General features: G+C 32.7%; 1 protein-coding gene across 3 annotated transcripts in view; it reads right to left on the bottom strand.

Annotated features, from left to right (window-relative positions):
* LOC146995278 (uncharacterized) overlaps positions 1-22,328 on the bottom strand; it is a 474,485-nt gene that overhangs the window by 437,038 nt on the left and 15,119 nt on the right. The gene's annotated exons all lie outside the window — the stretch shown is intronic.

Here is a 22,328-nt window from a genome sequence, read left to right as displayed (position 1 = left end):
TCTTGATAAAGTAGTCAAGAGGTTTAGAGAGCCTATTTTGAATCCAGGGCGCAACCGTACCGTGTACAACTGGTTTACCAGTTATACCTTGGTAAAGAATCACCTTGAAAAGAAAATTACGCTCGTGGGAACTATCAGAAAAAATAAAAAAGAACTGCCAATATATTTTACTTGTGGCAGAAAAAGAGAAGTTTGATCATCATTATTTGGATTTCAAAGAAATATGACATTAGTTTCCTACACACCAAACAAAAATAAATGCGTTGTTCTATTGTCCACCATGCATAATGACAGAGCCATCGATGTTTCGACTGGAGAAGCAAATAAAAAAAACAGAAATTATGACTTTTAATGATTTAACAAAGGGTGCTATAGATGTAGTAACCATTTATAGTACTGCTAGAATTAGCAACAGATGACCAATGGCAGTATTCTTTAGTATGTTCAACATTGCAGCTATGAATACTAGAATATTATTGTTATCTTCGAGGACGCCAGTAGTGCAATATAGAAAACGAAGTTTATTTATCAAAGAATTTGCATTAGAACTTTTCAAGGATCACATTCAAGAAAGAAGCTCGCAGCAAAATTTCCACGCGAATTGAGTGAAAAATGAAATTGCAGATATAGGGAAAATTGGGAAGGACACTCGCCAAAAAAACAGGAGTGTTCTAGGGAAAGATGCCATATATGTAATAGCGTAAAGGACCGAAAACCACAAATTTGCTGCGCTAAGTGAGAGAAAAATGTTTGCGGTAAACACAGCGCGATTTTTTGCAAAAAAAATGTGAAATGTAAGTTTTTTTTTGAAAATATTTCTGTAAAAATTTAATATTACATAAATTAGTATTAAATTTCGTTTGCTCACAAAAAGAAATCAGTCTGATTTTTTCTGTTAATGATAAATAATTTCAATCTTAAAAGTGTATTAAAATACAATTTTTTTAGAATTATTAAATTCAAAGTATATTTTTATATTTTATATACTTTTTATTATTTAATTTTTTTCTTCGATTACACAAACAATTTTATTTTTATTTCGTTAAGAAATAACGTTTCGGACCTACGGAGCCCGACGCGCGTCCTCGCGTAGCTAAAAGCAGCGCGCGTCTTCGCGGGTTAACAGCGTGAAATAGCATTCTTTCTATAGACAACAAGTTACTCATTTAACAAGTCCCTTCTACGTCCAATATTGCCTTATGCTTGCTCTGTTTGGGCTTATTCTAGTTGATCCTTAAGGAAGAAATTGAAAACTGCACAAAACGGGGTTTTGAGACAAATTAGTAATGTTTTATGGTAGCTTCGGATTTACAGATTTGCATGCTGAACTGAAAATTGACCACATTTTAACCTTTTACTATCGCCTTGCTAAGAAATTCTATAAAGACATAGAGTTTATTAACAACACTGCAATTAAAATTTATGATTACGACGCAAATGATCAATGTAATATCAAAAGTCCTATGGCCGTTCTTAGTTACACTCTTGATTAAGCTTAACTGCACCATGGCTACCTTATATATAGTATGATTTTGTATTGTATGTAACTGTTTACTTTTAACTTGAGCTCCTTACTTTATTCTATGATTATGATCACATTTTTAATAATGCTGACTGGGTCTTGTATTTACCAAATGTTTGCTTGACAATTTTCATGTGTTCATTTATTATTGTTCCCAATGGCTCGACGGAGTTTGCAGCTTTTCTGGACAGCATTTTCATCACCGAATCATGTATGCGTGTTACAAATATTCATCAAGTCATTTATTAAGGCCATTATAAATAATTATTTGAAAAAAAACCCTTAAGATATCCTGGGCATATTTATATAATACTATAAGTTGTAACTTTGTATTGTACCCGAAGTGGCATATTTTCATTTGTGGATAGGGTCTAAGACCCAGGCACCCCGGTGCTACACCATCACTCGTTGCGTAATCTGTTAAAAGATGCCTAACACTCACAAAGACCTCACAAAAACTGAGTACTATCAGCCCTCTTTTCGATGCGAGCAAAATTTTGAAAAGGTTATCCATGCCAGAATACATCCTTTTTTGACAGATTTCCCGCACAGCAATTTGGCTTTAGAAAAAATCTCTGTGACGAAGCAGTTGGTGCGTCTGACAGAATTTATTAGAGGTGCCTTTAATAATAAACAATGTGTTGTCTTAGTCATGATAAACGTGGCTAAAGTGTTCGATAGCGTCGGCCCGAGGGTTAATTTTCAGGCTTATTTAAGCTCGAGTTCTCTAGGGAATTAACCCTAATTGTGAGTTTATTTATCACTGAGAACATTTCATATCTGCATTTCATATACTTTGAACAGGAAGCAGGTGTGCACTAATGATGGTCAGAGTTCAGTTTGATGTCCCATATTGTGCACTACTACATATTTGAAAAGATAAAATTATTTTATTAACAAAGGCAAATATTGTGTGTAATATATCCAATTTGTACAGAGTAAAATTTGTAAAGTGTAGGACTATGTACAAAGCAGAATGTTTTAAACAGTGTAAGAATACAAGTAATCCTTTAAACTGTCCTGAGTCACAAACTACTAATAAACCTTTTCCCACTAATCTGATAAAATTAATTTCTAAAATATAGGAAAACTCATACGCATGAAAGTGTTTGTGGAGAGAGGAGATTTTTCAATTATATGCTGTCACAGGGGGTGATTAATAGTTATTAAATTCATTTTATCGCTTAGGCTGTGAAGCAGATATTGTTAAAATGTTTGCATGTCAGTTTAAACTTGTGTTCATTTCTCATATTAAGCAGTATCATGAATGAATAACTTTATTTACCAGTCGACAATGCAAGTTTTTAATTTTCTGCATTCTTTTTTCAACGGTTTTATTGGAACGTTTTTATTATGTAAAAGGCTAAAACACTTGTCTGACGCCTACACTTCACTGAAGATTAACATTTATTTGCATTCTTTCCTATCGGATTTCACAAACAGAAAATCAGTTACTGTTCTTTTTAATTTCACGGTGGTTTAATTCTTCTACTCCAACTTAACGTTTATCAAAACTACGTGAAGATGCAATAAATCGAATCGATGCGATCGAAGCCAACTCTACATCAATGGCATTCCTTTAAAAGAAATTCTCAATTATTAAACCTATGATTCTATGCCCGGATTTACATTAACATGCTCTCGTTTGATATTTTATTACAAATACTTAATTTTCACTTGTAATTAATAATTAAAATTTTGCCTCAATGTATAGCTTAATGCCTTAATGTTTGACTATCATATGGGAGTGTCTACTCTAGATTATGTATCCTGACGGGTTTCCAAATATCAACCACCTGCCTTTTAAACTGGTAGTTTTCATCTATCACATTTATCTCGCATTTAGTTCTCAATTTTTCGCACTACTTATAAAACTCGGAATTAAAGCATGTTTACTTTCATTATCGGAATTCGAACATTCGTCAGTTGTCTCGTACCATCTTTCAAGCTTGTTATTTAAACTACAATTAAATTCCTGTGTTTACTTCCACCAAGCATAATCATCCTATAAGCCACGCCTCTCCGCTATGTTGGGTTACCAGCCCGAACATAACTTTGCATTACGCTGTGTCGGCGAAGCGGTTATCGTTTGTAATTTCAATTTTACACCATCGCTTAAGCTGCAGAGGGCAACACAAAGAACTGTGATATAGCATGACCGACTCATCCGCGACCATGATCGCAAACACGCATGCGCATTTCGGACCGAATTATTCTCAAAATAGGGTGAAAGGATGGGGACTTTCTTTCCCTCCAGCATAGCTTTTCCGGAGATGAGAAGACCTTTCACGTCGCAGCAAGTAATACCACCCCTTTTGGACGAGTCTATGTGTTTTGGCACAATGCCAACCAGGGTTGCGCTTGAGAGGGTGATCGATTCATAACAGGCATCCTAGATTTATTATTATGTTAACGAAACTAGTAGTCTCTACAAAACATTACTACTTGTTTATTACTCACCAGATTTCTCGTACACTTTTACGTTAGAACAATTCAGCTAGTGTTACGATTTTAATATTACGTGGCCGTATCTTCTCTTTTTTTAATCAAATTGCGTTGTCTCTTGAGGCGAAGCGGTGTTTATATAAAGTGTGGCATTACAGCACTCCTGTCTACATCTCGAAACGTCAGTATGTATGTGAGGCGGTTCTATAACTTTCATCCAAGAGGGAAGCTAGAATTCTTGCACATGCGATTTTCCCGTCTATTTTTCCATCGCTAACGTTTAAAAAATTTTCAATGCTACGACAATTTTCCAAAGAATATACACAGACGTCTTTGCCTTTTCAGGGCCAACTCAACAGCTCTTCTCGAAACAATCGGATACACTAGCCCGTATCGGATTGTTTGTGGAAAGAACCAAACAATGTTTACCCAGCGAAAAAAATTTGTACTCGTTTTCGTAAAACATACATACACACAAAGACACTACTTGTGTTTTTTTCTTTTCCCTCTGCTGAAGATTTTCCCTTGCTGAAGGTTTACTTGAAACATATGATTTAAAGTTTCCAATAATAAATGCTTTTTATGTTTATAACAACTTTTAGATGTTTAATGTAGATGGGATGTATCTGATTTTAAACTGCTGTAACTGTTAATATAATTTTACGGATGTCAATTTACTAAACTGCTTAGAAAGTTACTTATAACTCCACCGACTTGAAATGTAGCAACTAATTTGGGACAAAATTTTCGACCTAAACGTAACAACTAATTTGGGACGGATGGAGTATAATTCAACATTTTGTTTTAATTCCTTTTAAGAAATTTCGTCATCACGAATTATAAAGCTATCATATTAAAAAATCACTGTTTTCAAAAAGGCTTTTAACGTAATAATATTAAGAATAATAAATAGAAAAACGATTGGGATGACAAGCCAAATCTTCTTTCCAAGAATTTTGAATATAAATATATTAATTTCAATTAAAATACTTTTAATATATTTTAAAAGTGTAAAATGAGGTTAAATATTTTGAAATACTTTAATTTCCTGTAAAATTGCCTTTATTAAAATTCTACTATTAGCTCACACTCTGCCTATATCTTGTTCGAATTTCCAATCGTTCATAAAATACTCAAGTTTATCCACTCGAGTTCAAATACAATTTTTTAAACTTGTAATGTATGACACTTGATATTAATATAAGGTATTTTCTCCCTCCTTCTAGAATGCCTTCATGGTGTAACGGTTAGTACAATTGGCTCGTATTCGAAAGATCCAGGCTCGAGTCTCGAAGAGGGCATTGCTTATTTTTCCTTTCTCCCGCATATATATATATATATATATATATAATAATTTATTTCCTAAACAGTATTGATTAATTGATTATATTATCTCCTAAGTTTAATTAAAGTAGAATTATTTTAAAAGCGTGCATCCATACTGGTAAGTTATATTTTGAAAGATGTTTTGAAGTAATTTGAAAGCAAAATGTTAATAATGTTTTAACGGGGACTGGAGTTAAATCATCATGAAGAATAAAATTTCAATTGTAAAAGGAAAAATTAAAACATGTAATCATTGTCATTGATCGGAAATTAGTTGACTTTTCAAGGGGAACAAACCAACTCCCGTTCAATGAACAATAATTGATAAAAATACGTAAATACGAAAGTGTTTCGTCTTTACTCGAGTTATAAGTTAAAGGCAAACCGGCAATTCTAGTCAGGCCAAATATTTCCGCGAATAGAAGGAATTATGAACCAATGCTGATATTCAAAGAACTTATTCTTATGAAGCATTTTAGTCAATTCAATTTGGAGTAAAAATCAATTACTGTAGAGAAATCCTATTTAACTCGAGTAATCGTCCCCGACACTTTCATGTTTATGCATTTGAGTACCATATTATTTGTAGAAATTAAACATTGGAAATTGTCATTATGAAATCGAATTCAAAGTAAAGTTGAAATAAACATAGAAGATTATAAAAAAAGATAAATAATGCAAAATTTGTAAAAACAAATCAAAGACAATATAAAAATAATATAAAAAATAATATAGAAAATAATATATAATAAGAACAGTGAATGTACAGGAAGATATAAAGGCCAGAAAAGGTATTAAGTAACTTACATTCTTTCTAGTGGGGGAGTTGGCAAAGTGTTCTCTTCGTGTCTGACTCAGAAGTGTAGGGTGTCCGAAAATTCTTAACGGCAGTAGGGGCTTTGAATAATATCAGTCGGTAAAACTTGAAGCAATTTATGGTAGTGGGTGGGACTTGGAATTCTTGAGGGATGTATTTTGTGGAGTTCTTATCTGAGAGACACCATCTGTTAAGATTTTTTTGAAAATACTAGTGAATGGAAATTAATTAATTTCTGGCTAATTGTCGTGTCGCAATGATTAAGAATTTAAGAAAGGAAAAAAGCATTTTCACTGTCCAAGAGCTAATAGACAGTTACTTAATACCTTTTCTGGCCTTTATATCTTCATGTACATTCACTGATCTTATTTATATTATTTTCTATATTATTTTTTATATTATTTTTATATTGTCTTTGATTTGTTTTTACAAATTTTGCATTATTTATCTTTTTTTATAATCTTCTATGTTTATTTCAACTTTACTTTGAATTCGATTTCATAATGACAATTTCCAATGTTTAATTTCTACAAATAATATAGTACTCAAATGCATAAACATCAAAGTGTCGGGGACGATTACTCGAGTTAAATAGGATTTCTCTACAGTAATTGATTTTTACTCCAAATTGAATTGACTAAAATGCTTCATAAGAATAAGTTCTTTCAATATCAGCATTGGTTCATAATTCCTTCTATTCGCGGAAATATTTGGCCTGACTAGAATTGCCGGTTTGGCTTTAACTTATAACTCGAGTAAAGACGAAACGGTTACAGCCGAAAACATCGCGGCAAAAACATAGCGGACGAAAACATCGCGGAGAAAACAACGCAAGGCGAAAACATCGTGGGAGAAAACATCGCAGTTCTAAAACATCGTGGTACAAAACATCGTCGTCGAAAATAAAGCGGTTCAAAAACTTCGCAGTTTAAAAATATCGCCGTCGAAAATATCGTGGTAAGAAATAAAGTATCTATTAATCATCGCATGACGATAACATCGCAGACATGCTTTTTTCAGGCTTTAATAACTGTAAATGGATATTCCCATAATGATTTGTGAGCGCAAGTGATGTAAGGAAGGATAATTTTTACTTTCACATTTTTTTATTAACTAATAAATTTTTGCTGAAAAAATAAGAAGGAAACTTAAGCATAGAAAATTAAATGCAACTTAATAGATTATACTTTTTATGAAAAATTACCTGTAAAATCTTTATTAAAAATAATTTATTATGGTCTTTGTTAGTTAACTATGTCGATTTAAAATTCTATTAAGTGCTATAAGTTGCATTAATTTTCTATACTTAAGTTTCCTTTTTATTTTCTCAGCAAAAATGTATTAATAAAAAATATGAAAGTAAAAATTATCCTTCTTACCCTCTTGCGCTCACGAATCATTATGGGAATATCCATTTACAGTTATTAAAGCATGTCTGAAAAAAGCATGTCTGCGATGTTATCGTCATGCGATGATTTGTAGATACTTGATTTTTTATCACGATATTTTCGACGACTATGTTTTTAAATTGCGAAGTTTTTGAACCGCTTTATTTTCGACGACGATATTTTGCACCACGATGTTTTAGAACTGCGATGTTTTTCTCTTTGCGATGTGTTCTCCCACGATGTTTTGTAGCACGACGTTTTCGCCTTGCGTTGTTTTCTCCGCGACGTTTTCCTCCGCGATGTTGTCGGCGGACACCAGACGAAACACTTTCGTATTTACGTATTTTTATCAATTATTGTTCATTGAACGGGAGTTGGTTTGATTCCCTTGAAAAGTCAACTAATTTTCGATCAATGACAATGATTACATGTTTTAATTTTCCTTTTACAATTGAAATTTTATTCTTCGTGATGATTTAACTCCAGTCCCCGTTAAAACATTATTAACATTTTGCTTTCAAATTACTTCAAAACATCTTTCAAAATATAACTTACCAGTATTAACCAGTAACTTACCAGTTATAACTTACCAGTTTTTAGAATTAAAATAAGCAGTGTGGCCAGTATTCCCTTTCACCTCCCTTTGTCACACTGATACAAAGGCACTTCCATTTCTTGCGTAAATATAAAAACAAAGATACACATACATGTATATGTATGTGTATCTTTGTATACCTATATACAGTATAGATTCACACTTTTAAAATAATTCTACTTTAATTAAACTCGGGAGATAATATAATCAATTAATCAATACTGTTTAGGAAATAAATTATTATTAACTAACTTTGCAGCAATTGCGCAAGTAATAATAACTTGTATTCGCACTAAATGGATTTAAGATCATACAACATTATATATATATATATATAAAACCTAATGACTCTACAGTAAGAACTAAAGATTCGTATAAAATTCTATATAGAGTATAAAATTCTAAATTTAAATCAAGTTGGCTCAGTCTAGACCAGTGATTCTCACCAGCTTTTTCCCCATATACCCTTTCCACCATTGCTAAATGATCATTCAACCTCTCCTTCCCAAAACTTGAAAAGTAGATATGTGTTTGTTTAAATACGGATTATTTTTTAAGTAAATTAAACAAGTATCAAACATGTTGGTAAATACCAAAATTTGAATAAATGTTCTTTTTTGTATTCATAAACTAAATCTAAATACTTAATACGTAAAGAAAAGGTGGACTAAATTACTCTCTGAAACTTTGAAATTCCCCTTAGGGCTATTCCTCCTGATTGAGGACCCATAGTCTAGCCAGAATTCGTTTTTAATAGTGACTAAATATACAGATAATTTAATTTGTCCCACTTTTCTTATACTAACTTTTGTCACAGAAACTTAGGATTACGTGCATGTTTTTTGAAAATAAAAGACACAAATTTAAAAAAAAATATATGTTTAAAATTTGATGTTGAATTCAAAAACAGTTATTTGGTAGCCAGACCTAATAAACCTAAGAGATCAAATTTGAAGTACACCTTACTTGTTCTTACTAACTTCTGCTTAATGAATTAGAATTATTCTTAGAAAAGAACCTGAAAAACTGGTGAAACATTTCATGCTAGAAAACAAAATATTAGAAACTTTGAACTCATTCAATAGAAGAAAAAAGTTATTCAAAACGTAACTCCATAACAAAACATTTTTTTTCTACTTGATCGTCAACACATGAGGCTTTTAAGAAATACCTCCTACAAGATATGTGGCCACTATTTCTGTGCTGTCAGAATATGAAATTCGTATAAGGAAATCAATGCACTTCGAGGAGAAGAAAATGACCTTAATTTGATAGTTTTTCTACCTAATAAATTTTTACATGTTATGAGTTTCTTTTTCTTAATCTAGGCGAAATAATATTCAACACGTAATAACAGCATAAAACCCACAAAAGAAGTGTTCCAGTGAATTTTCAGTTTCTAAATGCTGTTTAAATTTGCTTCAATCAAAGTTTTTGTATATAAATAATTACGGTAAATTGAAATGAACTGTTTTTTAAGCGTTTACAGTTAATCGAGTAATATAATATTTTTATTGAAATAAAAATTATTTTTAATGTGCAAGATTACTTTTCTTACAACGCTGGGCTCATGGTTCTTAAATCCTCTTGTTGCTAAGTTCAGAAACCTGTGTTATTAAAATTATTCGAATAGTTTAACTTTTATTACGGTTTCATATTTTTCATTTTAACTTTCACATGGTTGCGTTTTCAACCATATGAAAGTTAAAATGAAAAATATTACTTGTACGTAAATTTTAATATATGTAATAATTTAATGTTTTTAGAAATAGTTCAGTAGTTTTACTTTTAAACAATGGCTTTGATATAACAAGCATGTTTAATTAGTTCATCAAAAAGTTGTTAGAGACACTATCAAATCAGGAACTAGCATATTTTTCCACTCTGCAGTTTTACTGCAAAAACAGTGAATTATCCCTTTAAAAATGGTTAAAAAATATTTAATTCCTTTCATTTTCCAATTATTGAAATTTTTAAAATAATTGAAATTCTAACTAAATCCTTAGACAAAAGGTTATTCAAGAACTATACTAAAGAAATGTAAGAAAGGGGTTAACTTCAGTTACAAGCGGAATTTCAGATAATGTTATTTTCTAGTAGGTAACTAACAAAAAACATTTAAAATCCTCTTTAATTGTTCTCCTGCCACACCCTCCCTTCTGAGGCCTTCTTTGGCGCCCCAGGTTCCATAGGGAATAAAGCAATTAAGCAAGACTCTCCTCTCTTTAACTGCTTTTTCACACAGCTGGGGGCAAAAGAAAAGGAAGGCAATGCTTTCCTGCCTGAATAGCCAGCGGCCAGTTAGAAAACTACATGACAAAAGCCCACAAGACGAATGCCCACTTAAAACCAGCACACATTTTCAGGAAATCCAAAATAACTATGACTTCCTGAAAAATTTTACGAGTAATTATTATGATTAAAAAAATTAAATTTCAAGTGGGAATGAAATTAATTTATGTAAAATCCAAGTTGTCAAAATTTAACTGGATTATTTGAAACCATGCTTTTTATTCACCATTAAAATGGTGTTTGCGCTTAATCATAATAGAATACTGTACTTTTATTTTTTTTCGTTAAAATGAAAGTTCGGCTTTAATTCTCCATATTAAATTCATATAATGCAAAATTTTCTGTAGTGTTAAATTATTCATAAATTATTCTCTGTATATGATGAAAATTTACATACATATTATACTCCTTATAATTTTGTAGAATTAAAATAAGCTGTGTGGCCAGTATTCCCTTTCACCTCCCTTTGTCACACTTATACAAAGGCACTTCCATTTCTTGCGTAAATATAAAAACAAAGATACATACATGTATATGTTTTTAATTATATTATTTTGATTGACTCTCTGTACTATATATATATATATACGAATTTAATTCAGCCGGAGACGAAAATGAAATGTGTTCCGCTACTTAAATTTATTGTTCAATTATTTCTTATTCATTTATTTTTTATTTTATCTCTATTCATGACGTATATATCGGTGTGGGTTTTTGTTAGTGTGGACTTTTATCAGCGTGCCCTTCTATCTATGTGGGCTTTTATCTGTGTGGGCTTTCATCAATGTGCGCTTTCATCGGTGTGGGTATTAGTCGCGTGGGCAATTATCCCAGTGGGGTCATTTTTGTGGGCTTTTGTCGTGTGCACTTTCGTCCTTTTGTCTGGTCACCGCATGGACTTTATGTATTTCCTTCACAATGCATTTTGCTGTGAAATGACAAACATTGTACAGTTAATAATTAAAAATAAAAGTATGTTTTGACTAACAAAACTAAAGAAAGGAATATTTATACATGATTAATAAAAATTAATTATTCATGTAATATTATATCTAGAGTAAGGTACCATCCTTATACTCATTATTGGAATTGTCGTATATTGATACTTTGATACCCCCCTTACTTTGTTTAAAAATTTGAAATTAGATTCCATTTACTCAAAAACCAGTATTATATTTATTTGTTCCATCTGCTTAGTTACACTTAAGTGCTTAAAGTTCTAGTCATTGTACAAGGCATATATAATAAATATGTTTTTCTCCTATCTAAAATATCTATTTGTAAAATATCTTTTGAAGTAAATCTTTTAATTATAATAATGATTAATCTTTTATGTGGTAAGATTATGTAAATTATGTATGGATATTAGATTTAAGTGACTGAAATTTAAAAATTTCAATGGGAAAGTGGTGTTTACTTGGAATATTCCCATGATTCTCGAGTTACCTGGAGTCTTGTTAGACAACAATGCTGCATAAATGTACTAGACCGTTTGGCAGATGAAGCTACTATGTATTTTTCTCCATTGCATGGAAAATAGAGGTGTGTTCTTATACCTGTTACCCATCATCTGGCTTGTAAGTATGAATAAAATATTAAGATACTTATTTATTGATCTATTATTTATTGAAAAATATTTTTATGATATAAATCCAGATGTATTGCATAGTTACAAGAACTATCTATTAGTTTTCATGTTAGTTCTAAGCTTTATTGTAAATTTTATTTTTTTACTTTGAAAAAGAATAATTGTGATGAAATATTATATTCTGGACGATTATATATCTCTAAACCACAGAATTTCTAGCAGCAATTTGCCATCAGTGTCAACATTAAAAAATCATTATACTGAATAATTCACCTTATAGCTGTAAACTGCTAATATTTTGATACAATTGGACATATTATTTTAGGATATGTCTCTTAATCTTCTCTTAACTCGTTCCATACTCAAATCATCCCCTTAGAAGCTAAGATTGAGAATACTCGTCTCCTCAAGCAACAATTGGATGCTGTACGAGTCGCATCGGACATGGACCAGCATACACCTCTTACGGCAAAAGCAAACTGTGATACATTGAAAGTACTGGAGCCCCTTAAGGGTAAGTGTGTTTTTAAATATCTCAGTATGCTAAAAAAACCCTTAGATAGCCTTGCTAATGCTTTTAATGATAATTTTAAGTTAAATATAAAAAGAAAACAACATGAAATCTCGGATAATTCAAACGCTAATTCTAACCACGAGGATGGTAAGCCTATAAGGCATACATACGTATAGTATATTTTTCAGTTGCAATACCTTATTACCACTGAGAATTTTTTGCGATTCCCAGGACGCCATAATACAGTCAAAAAGTCATTAATTCAGACACCCATACTCCGGAATGATCTATAATCCGGACCTCAAAGCTACAAACTTTCTGCGCATACGTCGCGTTTACGTGTGCTCATAAGACCTTTACGGCTGTGACTTTGCCTGTGCACATGCGCATAATACGTTTACGCATGCGCGTTTAACGTATAACAGACGGTATAAGCTGAGCTAAAATTATCTAATTCAGTTAATGTTGCAGATTGCGTTGTTCCTTAATCTTCGAATTGGATCAGGCTTATTATTTTTTGCAGACTGTTAGAGCAATTTTATAAAAGTAAGCTTGAACTTTCGATTATGTCAAACAGAATTTCCGATATATATTTACTAATATGTACAGGATCTACAAAGCAAAAGTATGTTTCGAAGTCCATTAAACAAAAAGTGGAATTGCTGCAAAAAATGGAAAAAGGCATATCCTTTGTTTCTTAACCATTCCGAAATCTGTTTATCAATTTCATGCTGCTCTGCGGGGGGGACATCGCAGCGCGCAATGAACTGGAAGTTGATTTGTCAGCACTATCCTTATCTTCAGGGCAAATGTTTTTATTTTATTCGGCTTATAATTCCTTACTAAATGTAGTATTTCATCTCGATGTATTCCGTCTTTGATATGATTTAAATCAAATTCCTTGTCATTATAAATACCACAAGTACACATCAAATAGTTTTCTGGTTGCAATTTTCTAATTTCGACTATGCTTAATGTATGCTTTACGCATGTGCTTGTTGAAAGAAATGTTTAATAAAGTAAACAAATAAATATTAAGCTTTTTTTTGTAAATTTTGATACCCTTTAGATCATAATTGTTCTTTATTTCATAAATAACGGTTTCATATTTTTAATTGTATAATTTCTTCATGCCATCTTACCAGATTTAAACTGATGATCTATAATCCGGAATCGCCAAAGTCCCGACGAGTCCGGATTAACTACTTTTGACTGTATTTACAAAAATTCTGTGGAACCCAATAAGTACTGCGCAAATCCGACACATGCGTGAGTGAAACTGTCAATTTTTTCTTTTGAACACTTGCAGTTTTAGGTCACTACATTTAATTTCTAATTTTAAGACATAGAACAATGTGAACATTTTAAATAAGTAACAGATGAAATGACAGCGTCACGTGCAAAGCAAGAAAAATGAACGTTTCTATTATAAAATGAAGGCGTCGAAACGGATTCATTTTTTTTTTCTTTGTCTGTATTGCCATATCTATTTTAAGATGTATTGTATTATGTAAAAATATTTGGTAATTGTAAAAGTATTATAATAAATTAAAGAAATATCAAAACTGCTAAAATTCTAGGCAACCCCCTGCTGCAAGTCCAGCGACTCCAGTTTAAGAAACCCTGGTATAGACAGACAACCCGGCGAAATTACGCCCTAATTGAGATACAGACATAAAACTTATATCAAAATGATGGGGCATGCATTTGCAGTTGAAAGCAGCAAAACGCATCAAAATGGATCATTAACTTTCGAGTCGTGTGATTTTGATGCGGCTTGCTGCTTTCAAAAGCATTTTCCTACAACTTGCATTCTATTTGAGATGCAGATATAAAATTTGTGGAGCATGAAATTGCTATTGAATGCAGGAAACCGCATCAAAATCGGACAATCGGTTCCCGTGTAAAACAGATTTTAAAAAACTGTAATTCTTAGAGATGCATCAAATTTCATTGCCATGAAAAATATATTTCGTCCTCTGGACCCTGAAAACGATACTAATTATGTCCAGAATGCAGTTAACACTGTAAATCAACGAAGCACTTCAAGTCAAAATTTACCTACACCACCACAACCAAAAGTTGTTCCTCCAGTCAAAAATTCTACAATGATATAACCAGGGCAAACAAGTCCACAATACCAATTTTAAATCATATCAAATCCGAAGAACACAGGAAAAGGCCTAAAACCATCCTCAGAGACATACAATAAAGGTTTTTGATAAACGTTTAATTACTGTAAAGGCCCTTATTTTTGCAGGCCGTAATTTTCACAAAAATGAATATATCGGTGATTTTGCGAGTTGAAAATTTCACGAATTTTATATGAACAGAACAGAAAGTTGAAAAATTTTAAAAGTACTTAAGTAAAGTTGGGGGAAAAAAAAAGTATTTCGCAAAGCTTTGATTTTTGCGATTACGACGGGCTCACGAAAATAAGGGCCTTTACACCAGTTTAAAAAAGACCCAAAAAACTAATTAATTATTCTTTAACTAATTATTGTAATATACCTAATTGCCTAGCTTAGCACCAAAAATTGGGAAAAATTAAAATTTTTATTCCTATCGGATCACTAATTAATATTGAAGCAGGCTTAATTTAATTTTTCCATCATGTCCTCTACCCCCTCATTCACTCAGCCATCCCTTTAAATTAGTATGGATTGAAGACAAGAAAGAATTTCAACCAATCACAAAAATGCTGGTGGAAAAAATTGAAATAAGTGAGAGATGGAGCGCTTAACGAGGATCCTTAAGCGCTCCATCTCTCACTTTGTAATCACAGTTCAACAGCTTTCGGCCATGAAGGCGGTAGCTATCATAATCATACCACACACTCTACAACCAATCACGTTCGTCTCGATCTAGTTACTCAACCGTAAACCACAGAAGGATTTTTCGCCGATTTAATGGCTATATCCAAACTAAACAATAAAATTATCATAGGTAGAGACTTTAACTCACACCACAAAAATCGGAACTGCAGAAATGATAATTCAAATGGTCACATTGTTAATCAATTTGCCTCAACGGCCAACTTTACTGTTGTAGCTCCCTCCTACCCAACATGCTATAGATCTGCAAGCATTATTGAAATTTTCCTGCTAAAAAATATTTATCAACCATCAAAGATAGAAAGATTACGTGAACTATTCTCTGATTATAACCCTGTTTTAATGGAGGTGAATATCAGTAGCTATAGTACATCACACAAAAGAGCCTTTATTATGAACTGGGTAGCTCTAAACAACACTCAGTACCCGTTACCCGCGATACACAGTGAAGACGAGTTAGACGCAGTTATCGAAGATTTTACTAGCACACTTAACCGTGCTCTGAAAAATAGCAAGGCGGTCCCGTTAACTGGTAGGGCCAGAGATCCTGCTATTAGAGAACTTTTAGCTAACAGAAAGAGAGCTAGAAAAATATGGCAGAGGACCAGATGCCCAGAAGTTAAGAGAATTTTAAATCGGCTGAATCAGGAAGTCAGTACACGCACAAAACAAATGGTCTAGATATTTAGAATCACTCTCTACTGATGATCATGTATATGGAAAGCTGCTTCTAGATATAATAGATGCTACACAAATATTCTGCCCCTTAATGGCCCCTCTGGGATCACATACACAGAAACTGAGAAAGCTGAGTCACTAGCTGATCACTACGCTACTCAGTTTTACATTAACATCTCACACCCAGACACAGAACGCACAGTTAGTTACACTAACAATTTATACTTTTCATAACCAAAAACAGACAACATCCGTCTTGCTAAACCTTCGGAAGTTAACACCGCCACCTCCATACCTGTCCCTTTCAATGATGTTCGATCGATTATTGCGGCTTCCCCGCTCTCTCCAGATGAGTTTGCGATGAGAATCGCTACTCAGACTGAATCTGCTCTCATCTGTAAAGAGTACTCGTCCCCATTCATTGTCTCTCCAATTCCGGTGTTCCCGGCACCACAGAGAACGCCTTCTCCGATGGGCAGGCGTTAGAGGTACACACCGTACAGGGCGTCGTGCAAACAGACCACCACCCTGCAGTCTTCTGGCCACGGTAAAACGCGATATCTGTCGTCCAGTCGCCTGCGTCGTGTGTCTAGCGATTTCTCCCGCTGTCTGCCGCCTGTTTCTTCTGGCCTGTAAGGCAATATACCGGTCATCTGCAGGTGTGGTTCCTCGTGAACGACCACTACTAAACCCCCGGATAGCTGTTCCTGTAGTTTTAAATTTTCTCCAAAGTCGTGAAACGATGCTGTGAGCAATTCCGATCTCTGCAGCCACACTTGTCACACGGCGGCCTTCCTCCAACTTCCCAATGACCTCGGGTAAAAGCATCCAGATGTCATCTAACAGATTGATTATTCGCCATTTCTCGCCGAGGCAGCAACTCAGTGTGATTTTAACTGCTATACGGTGTGCAATCTCTTTGCCAGAAATACTGATCTTTCACCGAGAACATGCTTTATACAACTCAGACACTCCCCCATTATGTCTACCTGCATATCTGCGCAAGTGCTACCGTAGATCACCTTACTTAATCTCGGGATTGGTCTTTCTGTCCGCTCTGCCTCTTCGTTCAGCTGATATGCTAATTTTTCGACTTCGTCCTTAATTTTTGCACACCAGTGTATTTCACGTGCTATACACAGGATAAGGTACAACCCAGGAACCTGGAAATGATGTGTGTCTTTGTACCCTTCTAAAGGAGTATGGATTGAAAACAGCCTAGGCCTTCCCCGTAGCACACTGTAAATCACACTTCACCCAATAGGATTACTCCTCTGCCAGCCAACAGAAGTTCAACAAGCTCCCGCCTACCACCTGACTACTGAACCATTCAGCCTTGAATACTCGAGGAGAGGGGGAAGAAAAAAGAAGAAAAGGGCTTTTTCTTCTCTCTCCGCCCCCGATTGCCTCTGCTGCTCACACTCCAACTAGCTCTAGGTTTTAACTTCAAAACTCATCATCTTATATTTGCTGCAAACTCTGCCATTACTACTGATTATAATGTCACAATTGCTTTCATTTCATTTCACTGCCATAACTGCTCTTCGAATTTTTATTTTTACGAACTTCAGCAACATTATTTCTTTAACATTCGTAAAAGTATTAACTTACTACACTGGGATAAGGCTATGCCCAGGAACCCACTACAACTGAACATTAGTTCATCGAGGAAGGGCATACTCTAAATGAAGCTGCAGATGTCCAAATAAAAAAGGAAAAGAAAACCTATTCACAATAAATTGTTTCAACAAAGGAAACGATTGTGTGATTTTAGATGACAGTCGGAGAGTATTAGTATCAAATATTTTATTTCATCATACCACCAACAAATATTTTCTTTTGTTTCAGAAGCCCATCAAAAACTTACATGACAGCAAATGCAAATCTAGTATAAATAACGTTTATGTTGCTAAAATAAATTCTGATTTCCAAAGATGGCCTGTTTCTCGCATTGTTGGTAAATCATGGTTGATGGGCATTAAGAATGGTCTTTCCTCTAATTCACTGGACACACACAAATTAGCAGCACGTTGGTGTTAATTCTTTTTAATTCTGTATTAAAATATACAACTTTAAACTTAGTTGACATATGCGGCATTTGAAGTGCAAATAATAAAAATTTTTCTTAAATACTATGCTTTGTTGCTTATCTTTTAGAAATTTAAAGACCTGGAATTCTGCAATTCTGAGTAAAAAATGAAAATAAAAAACAATTAACACCAACAAAAACTTGTGGTAACATGACAGACAAATTATTACAAATACTACAAAAGATCATGCCTTTTCATTTTATTTAACCATATGTTAAAGCAGTATTCTTTATTAGACCTGGAAAAGTTAGAAACAGGAATATATTTTACTACAAAAACTACACGACAATTCTGAAATTAGAAGCTTTTCTGTATGAATTCCACTCTAAAACAATGCAAGTGCAGTCTTGACGATAAGAAAGTCAAATTTATTGAAATTTAAATTTGTATTTCCATTTTAATTTTCATTTTCCTAAAAACATTTGTCAACTTTGCAGGATTTCATCTTCAAGTATATATGTACAGACATTTAAAGTTCTGATGTATTAACATCTCGTGGAAATACACCTATCCCTCGATTTATACAGTACTTACTTGTTTTACATGATTTCAGTTTTACACAGTTTAAAAATTAACAGATTTCAAAAACTTAGTAAAATAGTATTTGCTGCATAAATGCAAATACATACATTTGAAGTCATTTTTTAATCTCATTTCTTTGGTAACACTGGTGGCAACAACAAGGATGGGGATTCCCCGTGTTAGGGGAATCTCAATAGTATGTATATGTATTTCATAACAGTAAAATTTTAAATTATATGGTTCACGCGAACTAATGCAGTATCAGTATTTTAGCAGCAAGGATTACATCATTTTTATCTACATATCTGAATGTTTACTAGCAAGTTTTCAACATTTATAGTTTTTGTGGCATTTTTTATAATTTATGTAAATTTTTTAAAGTATTATAATGCCAAAACGATTTTTAAAAAAAAATCAAAAATGAAATTAGAAGCAAAAATTAAAATATTAGATCATCTATGTAATAGAGAAGGAGTAACAAATGTTGCTAAATTTTACTCCATGAACGAAGCCACAATAAGGACAATTAAAAAAAAAAAATGAAGACTCTACTAGAAAAAGAATTAGATATGGGTAGAAGACGAAAATTTAAAATGGATTCCAATTGATACTGATGCTATTAGAAACAAGGCTTTAAAAATTTATAAAGCACTTAAGAATCGGTCACTATCGACTTTGTCAGATGAAAAAAAGGTATCTTTTTCCACAAGTCATGGTTGGTTTGAGAGATTTAATAATATTTAAACAAAGGCATTCTTTACATAATCTAAGATTGAAAGGAGAAAGTGCATCTGCTGATTCGAATGTAACAACAATATCCAGCAAAATTTGCTGAAATCAATTGCCACGATCTCCTACATTTCTGATCAGATCTTCAATGCTGATGTGTCTACGTTGTTCTGAAAAAAAAAAAAATACAGTCAAAAGTCGTTAATCCGGACTCGTCGGGACTTCGGCGATTCCGGATTATCGATTTTTCCGGATTATAGATCATCAGTTTAAATCTCGTAAGATGGCATGCAGAAATTCTAAAATTAAAAATATGAAACCGTAATTTATGAAATAAAGAACAATTATGATCTAAAGGGTATCAAAATTTACAAAAAAAAAAAGCTTAATATTTATTTGTTTACTTTATTAAACATTTCTTTCAATGTAAGTTGTTTAAGTTGCTTCATTTTATGTGATACTAATACTTTCTCTTTAATTCTATAAACAGACATAATTTCTTTTCAGTTAAAGAGTTCTGCTGTTCAAGTCCCGTTAATTGCTGTGCCGAGAATACCGACTAACTGGTCAATGGAAATTTTTTCGTTTTCACTAACCTCTCTGTCACATTCTTCATGTCTTTATCCATTTTTTTCAGCAATTTCACTTTTTGTTTGTTGGACATTGAAACATACTTTCGTTTTGTAGATCCTTTGGAAGTTCCAGCATCGGAAATTCTATTTGACATAATCGAAAGTTCAAGTTTACTTTTATAAAATTGCTCTTACAGTCTGCAAAAAATAATAAGCGGGATCCTATTCGAAGATTAAGGAACAACGCAATCATTAACATTAACTGAAATAGATAATTAGATAATTTTAGCCTACACCGTCCGTTATACATTAAACGCGCAGGCGAAAACGTATTCTGCGCTTGCTCACACGCATATGCGCAGTAGTCAAGTTCTTACGCGCTCGCGTAAAACGCCTGTGCTAACGCGGCACATGCGCAGAAAGTTTTTAGCTTTGAGGTCCGGATTATAGATCATTCCGGATTATAGGTGTCCGAATTAACGACTTTTGACTGTACCTTGCAAATCAGCTAGTGGTCATAAGGTAGTGAAAAGTCATACAATTTTTTTCTGTTGCAATGCTTCAGGCAATTATATAATGAAACCATTGGTTATTAACAAATCAAAAACACCATGTTCATTTAAAGGAACAAATATAAATAACCTTCCCTTTTATTGGATGCCTAACAGGAAAGCACGGGTCACTGCCATAAGGTTCAATGAATGATTTCTTACCATGTTTGTCCCAGATGTCAAAAATTATTTAGGTAAAAAAGGATTGCCTTTTAAGACTCTTCTTTTAATAGATAATGCACCTGGTCATCTTCAAAATTTACAACACAAAAAAGTAGAAATAGTCTTTTTGCCCAAAAAATACAACTTCTTTATTACAGCCATTGAATCAAGTAATATTTTCTGGCTTTTACAACATTGTGTATATCAAACAAACCTTTAGGTATATTTTAGAAAAAATGGAGAATAATGAATCTTACTCTTATGGATGCTTGGAAGAAATTTACAATCTTAGATTGTGTTGGACTGTCATATACTCAGATTAAACAATCAATGCTCAACGCATGCTGGAAAGCAATACGCTGGATGTTGCTAAAGATGAGAATGATAGATTACCATTAGAGTGTGAATATTCTCAGATCACTAAATTGGCTCAAACTGTAGTAGGAGAAGGTTTTGAGGATTTAGCTCAAGCATATATTAAAGGAATAATGGTTGATGAAGAACTAAATGAGGATGAGTTAGTTAACATGATTCATGAAACAAATAAACATGATGAAGACCAATCTGAACCAGCTGCATTCACAGCTAAAGTCATCAGTGTAGGACTTGAATTGGGAAGAAAATTAGGTAATCATTTTTTACAATATGACACAAATGTCGAATGAAATCTCCGATTCCAAGGGGAGCTTAGTAAGTGTTTAAATCTATATACAGATGTTTAAAAAGATTTAGGGGGACAAAAAAACAACAGGCAATTGTTAATTATGGATTTCATCATGAAGTCTAGTCGATGTGAGATCTCCCCTAATTTATCATCTATTGAAGCAGAATCGTATCACGAATACTCAAGTGATGAAAGAGACATCATACCAATCAAGAAGAAAAAACTAATAATTCATGAAAGTGATGTCAGTCCAAAATCAACTCTAAATATGAGAATATTTGTAGAAATTTCCTGTTCTTTCAATTCGAGCCACAATTTTTCATAAATGCTACATACTTTCATTACATTATCAGGTTGCATACTTCTGATGTCTGTGTAATTTATTTAATTGATGATGTAATTTATTTAATTGATAACTAAATATACTCGATTATGTTTTCACAAGGCTTGCTAATGTTTTTTTAAATAACACGAAAATAATCATGCAATGCAATAAAAATAGAACATCACTTTCCTGCCTCAGAATATACTACTAATAACAGGTTGTTTAAAGAGCAAAATATACAAAATTTAAATTAAATAATTATTTCCTTTTACTCAGTTGAATATACATTTAATTCATAAACATGTATATGCAGATAAAATTAGCTATGTCAATAAAGTTCTGCAAAGAATAATGAACGTGATCCTATTAGTTAAGTGTTGCAACTTTATTTCATATGAAATATTTTCTATATAGTCATTCCTTAAAAGTAGTCTCTGAATAATTAAACCAATTAAATTTGTTTCTAAATGTACTTGGGTTAATTGATAAAAGCAAGGCTTTTTTTTAAATGGCAAGCTGATTTTTAATTGATTTCATACTTAGATACATCATTATACATACATTAATAAAATAAATAAAATTCTAATTATGTTATGGCAGTTTCCATTTTGCTGGTGTTTACTAAAGAAAATTTTACAGATAGCATTTTTAACAAAAACGCTGTTTATGATCATTTAAGATTTAAAAATAAATAAATAAATAAATAAAGAGAGA

Source organism: Stegodyphus dumicola, chromosome 9, assembly GCF_044657685.1.
Source record: "Stegodyphus dumicola isolate Sdum_Otavi_A_Nest chromosome 9, ASM4465768v1".
NCBI lineage: Eukaryota > Metazoa > Arthropoda > Arachnida > Araneae > Eresidae > Stegodyphus > Stegodyphus dumicola.
The sequence above is the reverse complement of the archived record's forward strand: the minus strand, read 5'-3'. Positions and strand labels throughout refer to the sequence as shown.